We start from the raw sequence: 7,849 nt of genomic DNA, 5'->3' as shown, positions 1-7,849 counted from the left end.
CCATTCGAAACACATTTCTCTCCCACTCTCAAAGTTCTTAGTTCTTCTCTGGTGATAGATAAAGGTACCTTTCGAGTTCGTTGAGGGTTCTAGTTAGTAGTGCAACTTTCTAGAATTGTTTAGTCGTTATATCCTGGGAGACAAACGCCAAGCATCCTTGCACCGGTAGAGGAGGCGTAAACGTCTTAAGGACAGTGTGGTATCACACACGTCTCGACTTGTTCTTCCATCACAAATCGTTCGGTATTTTTGTTGAATTTATTTTCGTGTTCTTCATTTCTGATTTATATTTATTTATAATTCAGCTTATTAAATTATATATGCAATATATCATTGATTTTTACAACAGTTCATCTTGTTGAAGCTTCTGCTAATTTATTACAACATTTTCTCCATTTTTTATTTATATTATTTTGCCAATGAACAAGATGGTATGCTTTGCTGATCCATTCTTGTTCAATTGATTTTTGTATCCACATAATCTAGGCAACAAAGGAAGTCCCTTTGTTGAGGTTGACACTTATGCATATATGAGTAAGTGAAAATTTAAGTTTTAGTTGTAAACATAGTTCAACTCAGTGACACTAACAATCACCAACTCTTGTTACATATCAATAATATAATACTAAAAGTTGTCATAAATGTATGATATCTTATGAAGTTCTGGTTAGTGGAAGGGTTTGCCAGATGTTGTATTCGACTAGCCATTCACCGGTAATCTCTATCACTGTTCGGATAAAACTCTTGCTTGTAAAGACATACTGATTGTAGATTAAAAACTCCGGTTTGTGATCCAAAGAATTTGAGGGATGCAAATGTACCACTTGTTTCTCTTTCCATGTCAAGTAATGTCCACTGCGTTGTAGATGAGCCAACTGCATGAAATATCCAGCTAGAAGACCCTTTCTTATGTTGTAGTAGTAGTGGGGACTACTAAAGTCAGTATTGCATAGTTCAAAGTTAAGACGAGTCATAATGCGCATCAGTTGCTGCCTAACATTATATGCAGCCTTCAATGCCTTGTGACTGAGATAGTTGTCCTATCACCAAGAGGGATCGTCGTTGTGTTGCTTGTATGCATCATACACATTGAGCAAAGTGAGGTGATCCCATCAATGTGCGCAAATGTAACTTTGGCTTCATCGGCTTCTTGAACCTCATCCATGGGTAAGATAAATGGAGTGGGAACGAAAAGCATAGCAAAAATTGACAAAATTTCATTGGAGCAGTTGTAGTGATGGCTAACAATGAGCATCTTTAACATCTGAGGGTCTAAGGTGAATTCACTCATAGTCTCCCCCACCTTAGTTAAGTTACCATCCTCATCAAGGGCTCCCAAAAAGTACAAAACTTGTAGTACATCCATCATTGTCTTTGGAGCAGGAGGATCCATGAAATCATAATGACACAAATCCTCTACTCCTAGTTTTTTCATGGTAAGTATTGTATTTGCAAGGTTTGATCTCAATATTTCTCGATACGTCTCTTGCACAAGATCATTGTGGAAACTTTGTTGTGTGTAGAGTCTAAAGCATTTTCCTGGCTGAGTTCTTCCGGCCCACCCTGACCTATACCGTGCACTTACCTTAGAAATTGGAGACACCAACAAGGACTCAACACATGTGCGCGGATTATAAACTTTCTGTTTGGCAAATCCCGGGTCTACAACATAAACAACTCCAACTATGGTAAGAGAAGTCTCCACAATGTTTGTTATCACCACAATTTTCTTCTCAAGAATTTGATCAAACACTTTCTGTTGCATATCAGATGGGAGAGTTGAATACAATGGCATCACTTTCATGGGACCAATGTCACATTGGTTGCTGATTTTTTTAATTTCACTATTAATTTTGCAGCATGCATCTTCTATTTCCTCCTCTCCAGTTAGGAAAACAAGCACATCTCCAGGAGCCTCAAACATTAGAATCTGCAAAACAGTTCTTGTAACGACCCCAAAATTTCGAGCTTAAAAACTCAAAATTCTAATAGTCGTTAAACACAAAATAATCTCAATAAAATCGAAATCATTTAAGTGCACAGCGGATCATCACTGAGTTTAAAATATAACTCATTCAAGCCGATTATTACAAACCCAAATGATAATTCAACATATAACAAATGGAATTGTATAATCCTCACAACAACCTCACAATAAAATCACACCAAATCACACACACAATCCACGCTGGAACCTCACCACGACTGGATGCGATCGACTTCGAGTCTTCGGAGTCGTCACACAATCACCACTACTCAGCACCTGCGGAAGTATCCCCTACACCATTAAAATTGGTGCACCGGGATTGCAACACAAACCCGGTAAGCTTTGCAGCTCGTATGAGTAAAATATTAAAATAACTCTCGTCTCATAAAAGACACAACTCCACATCAACACAGTATAACGAAAATCATGAGAAAACGAGCAACCCATCTGGTTACTCTAATACTTTCACAAAATGGTAACTAATGAGCGCTGGTACACATCCGTTACCCCTCACTTAGTATACCGCTGATGTTGGGTAACCACCCGCCACCCAACATCCAAAACAAGCTGAGTACCCATGAGCAGATAACCACCCGTTACCTCCATGCAGTACTATGGCAGACAGACTAGAGCTCTAACTGTATCGTAACTTTCGCCCGGCCAAAGGCTAGGTTCCGACTTGCCTCACATGTACAATAATCTCACATCATATTGTACCACAAATCACGTCCGAAGACAAATCACAATATTTCACATTTTCCGTGATAAAATCACATGTACAATAATCTCACATCATATTGTACCACACATCACGTCCGAAAACAAATCACAATATTTCACATTTTCCGTGATAAAATCATGTACAATAATCACTCATCATATTGTACGTTTTAAAACTTTCACAATATATCCATAATAAAAATCATAACAGTATATTATATAGCAAACTATATATATTCGTATTTATTTACCATTTATACAACATATACATAGTCCACTATATCCTATACATGTCATATTTCATAAACACCTGAAAAATTACGTACGATAATCTCACATCATATCGTACCATTGAAAACACATACACATGCACAATTTTTCTGTCACCGAAATGACTATTTTCAATGAATTAATAACAGTATGTAATTTAATGAACTATATATATATATGTACTTATTACCATTATACTGTATATATGTAGTCCACTAAATTATATACATGTTGTAATTCATTAAATAAACACACTTGCAAAAATGTTGAATCACCGCGAGGGTAGAGTCGTAATTCAGTGAGATTTTACTCACCTTATTGACTTGAGCGTAATTCCTCAATTTCCGATAATAAACCCTTTCCTCGATTTAGCGATCACCTTAAAAAGAATAAGAAAAGAATTTAGAATCGTTTCGTAAACCTTTAAATGCCAAAACAGTAATATACGGTTACTGTTCAGCAATTTTGGTTTATACGAAGTTACTGTTCACTGTTCACTATTCACGGTTACTGTACAATACTCAATTAATACGTATTTCTGTACGTATAAATATTATATACGTATTTCTGTACGTATAAACATTAAATACGTATTTCTGTACGTATAAATATTATATACGTATTTCTGTACGTATAAATATTAAATACGTATTTCTGTACATATAAATAATAATACGTATTTCTGTACGTATAAATATTAAATACGTATTTCCGTACGTATAAATATTAATACGTATTTCTGTACGTATAAATCTTAATACGTATTTCTATACGTATAAATATTAATACGTATTTCTGTACGTATAAATATTAATACGTATTTCTGTACGTATACGTACGATTTAATGTAAATACAAATTCAGTAAATAAAATTTACTAAATTACCCTTTTTACAAAATTACTTTTTACAATTACTGAAAGTAATTTATAATTACATTTACCGTAGGTAAAACTTAATTACATTTACCGCAGTAAATAAAAATTACATTTACTTTTACCTACACAGTAAATTACCAAAATACCCTTCTGTCAAAACTGTCCCACCGCCGCACGTGGCGGCGCGTGTGGCACACGCGCCACCTCCGGCGGGCCGCGCGTGGGGCCCACGCGCCGAGGCAAACCACGGCGCGTATCACGCCACCGCCGCCTCCAAACTCTCCCCCTCCTTCCCCTCTTCCTTCCTACGGTCCTAGGCCGCCTCCTACTCCTCCCACGCTCCTCCACGCGCCGCCTCTAGGCGGCGGTAACCCTTCCTACTCACACACCTCCGATCTCCTCAATTCGATCCCAAAATTCATCACAATCACAATCCAACCATCAATAACAACAAATCATACCTTAATCGCAGTTAAAACCTCCGATTTGATGTCGGAAACGCTCGGATCGTAGGTGGAGCTTCGATTCCTCGGGGAGGACTTGGGTGCCCCTGGGTCAATAGCGGAGGGCTCTAAGGGAGAGGATCGGCGTCGTGGAGCTCTCCCCCGTGCCCTTGCGTCGCCGAAGTGGTGCTCGATGGTGGCGCGATGCTTGCGGTCTCGGGTTGGAGCGCGGAGGTTAACGACATCGCGAGGAGACGCGTCGACCTCGGGGTCTGCAGAGAAGGGCCGTGCGGTGCTCCTGTGCTAGGCGGTGGAGACCACGGTCGAATGGCGATGGAGATCGCCGGCGAGGTCAGTGAGGGAGAGAGAGCTCGGGGAGGGAGAGAATCGCGAGGGGAGAGAGAGAAAAGGGAAAAGGGGGGGCGGGGTGAAGGGTTTCCGAAAATGGAAACCCTAACCCTTCAGTTTTTTTTTTTATACCCTTTTCCAAATCGGAAACTAACTTCTGTCGTTAATAACTTTTACGTACGACGTCCGATTCGAACGTGTCACATATCCACGAACTCGTATCGACGAGCTCTACAACTTTCATGAAGAAAGTTTTCGCAACCGAGTTACGGAATAAAAGTCGATAAATACGTTACGGAAACGTAACGTTTTTACTAAATAAACGTTCTGAACCGTTTCCGTTCGAGTTTCGAATTTTTTGCAAGCGATCCAATTTCATTTTTATTGAATTTCACAACTTAATAGAAATTAAGCAATCTAAAAATCGTTTCGAAAAATCGGGTTATTACAGTTCTTATTGCAGATTCCAAGTAATCATGATACAAGACAAGAATGAGGTGAATTAAACCAGAAAAATATAAAGGTAAAGAAGTGACGAACAATAAAAATATTGACTTGAAGATAGGTAACTCGCGCGTTCTAAGTCAAATAGCTATTGGAATACTTAAGAAGATGATCTTTTAGACTTTTTGAGTTGCTCGCACGAAATTATATATTTTAATTTATGAATTAGATTTGAGCAAATTTTGGCCAGAATGTTCGTTTGAGACGCATAATACCTTTCTGGATGAGAACAACGAGATCTACAAGACTCACTTTAATGAGCCCCGTCAGATTTAAATCAAACAATGAAATAATATATCGATAAAATAATAACTTATTAATTTATGAAAGTATAATAAATATTTTCTTTTACTTTTTCAAAGAAAAAAGTTTTACTTCGTTCATGCATCACATTGTTTGATTTATCACGGATACCGTTATTCAAAATATTATAATGTTCGATGTATTATATTATTTTTATTTGATAATAATTAAATCAACAAAATTCTTCAATGAAATCCTCGAAAATGTAAAATTTATTATACAAATTATGTCATTATTAATTTATATATTTGATGGGATCTATATGAACTCTCAAATTTTTATTATCTTACAATTTTAGCGAATTATTAATTTAGCACGTTAGCCCCGAGTCGGAACCGGCAAAAAATATTATTTTAGCGAGGTTATTAATTAATCGGATATTAATTTAACGAGGTTCTACTGTATTTAGGTTTATTTGTTTCCTTTAGTTTAGATTCTTTAGGTTTCAATGTTAGATTATGATTTTGATTTTATTTAGGTTATTTATGCATATATAAGCATCGTCTTTCTTTGTATGAGACATCTTTTATATCAATAAACCTTTGAGTTTTCTCAATTATCCTAGTGGATTTCAGAATTTCTCGTGGATTCAAGAAACCCTAATCTTATGGATTTAAGGCTACCGTTAGTGGATTTCAACTGGTTAGTTCCGCTGCATCAAGTGGTATCAGAACAGGTCTAACTTGTCTCTTTTATCTACTTTGATTGTCTATGGGTGACGAACAACATGTTAACCATTCGGCTATCAAAGCATATGCAGATGTTGATGCTACACATTTTTCTACATCAAATGCTGCTTTGTCTAATCAGCTTAGAGAAATTCGTGAGTTATTGGAAGAAAAGATTAGCAACAAGTGGAGTAGAGACGAGGAAGGAGGATCAAATGGGCGAAACATAATACAAATCAAAAGTCCAACACCAAGGGGAAAATTCCATATTTTGATGGTCACATGTGCATGGAGGACTTTTTGAATTGGCTTGATGATGTTAATAACTTCTTTAAGGTCAGAAAATTCCTGATCACCAGCATGCCAAGTAGGTTTCTTCTCGACTCAAGGACATTGCCGCTGATTGGTGGGATGGATTGAAAAGAGCTAGAAGGATGCAAGGTAAAGATCATATTAAAACATGGAGAAAGATGAAAGATCTTCTTAGAGAAAAGTTTTTGCCAAGAGATTTTTCAATTAAGAAGTACCCTTCTAAGGTGGAAGAGAAGAAATTAAACTTGAGGAGTTCATTTTGCCTACTGAGAAAAAAAATTTAATTGAAGAAAAGGCAGAATCTGTTTCATTAGAGGAAGCCTCCCAAGAGGTTGTCCATCAATTTTTAATGGAAGACGCTCCACCGGAATTTATCCATGAAGAGATAAAAGAAGAAATTCCTTATGTTGGCATAATTATTATTGTTGTCTAATTTATTATGGATTTTGTTGTCTACAAGTTCTTGTTCTTTATTTAAGAGGAACTCGAGGTCAGTTCTTTCGAAATTGAGGAGACTGACACATGATAAGAAGGGGGTAAATTAAATTAGAAAAATTAAAAGGTAAGGAAGCGACAAACAATATGTGTATCCCACTCTCAACGTACAAAGTTGTCGATGCTTCCGAGTATCTAGTGATCACCGGTGCATGGATCGACGATCCGATGATAAAAAAGAAGGCATGGATCCTCCCCGGCCAGAACTACACCGTCATCGAGCTCTCTCCGGTTAATTACACCTTCAATTGCAAGCCATGAGCGCAGAGAAGCTTCCATTCCTGCTCCCTGCCGTCTTCACAATCGGCCCCCGCCTTGACGACTTCGAGTCCGTCAGGAAGTACGCTAAGCTACTCTCGAAACACGAGAAGAACTCCAAACACATGGAGGAGCTCGTTCAGAGTGTCATCGAGGGCGAGACTCGTGTGCTCACGGCCTCGATGACGATGGAGGAAGCAGAAAGAGGCCGAGGCTACGAGAGCAGCTGCTGATGCCCAGTTGTATGCTCGTGAAAAGGCTGCTGATGGAGAATTCTATGCAAAGAAGAAAGAGGCTGAGGGACTTGAGGCACTGGGAAAAGCTCAAGGCGCTTATCTGCACACTCTTATGGAGGCAAGCGGAGGCGACTATCAAGCAACGAGGGATTACATAATGATCAATGGTGGGATGTATCCAGAGATCGCAAAGATTAACGCTGAAGCCGTGCGTGGCCTTCAGCCTAAGATTAGCATATGGATTAATGGTGGAGAGGCCGCGGAGGCGCGGAGGGTGCTGCTGGTGGGGGCAATGCAGCTCTGAATGAGGTTGCCGGCCTTTATAAGACTTTGCCACCATTGTTCAACACAGTGCATGAACAAACTGGAATGCAACCTCCCAGTTGGCTTGGAGCTTTGCCAGTTGAAGATATTAAGTCCGGGAATTGA

General features: G+C 38.5%; 2 pseudogenes; one reads left to right on the top strand and one right to left on the bottom strand.

Moving 5' to 3' along the window:
- Positions 1-653: 653 nt before the first annotated feature.
- On the bottom strand, positions 654-6,189 carry LOC126784103 (probable pre-mRNA-splicing factor ATP-dependent RNA helicase DEAH2; annotated as a pseudogene).
- Positions 6,190-7,183: 994 nt separating this feature from the next.
- LOC126784102 (flotillin-like protein 6) lies at positions 7,184-7,849 on the top strand (annotated as a pseudogene).

This window comes from Argentina anserina, chromosome 2 (genome assembly GCF_933775445.1).
Source record: "Argentina anserina chromosome 2, drPotAnse1.1, whole genome shotgun sequence".
Lineage (NCBI taxonomy): Eukaryota > Viridiplantae > Streptophyta > Magnoliopsida > Rosales > Rosaceae > Argentina > Argentina anserina.
Note: the sequence above shows the minus strand (reverse complement) of the source record. Positions and strands in the feature narration are given on the sequence as shown.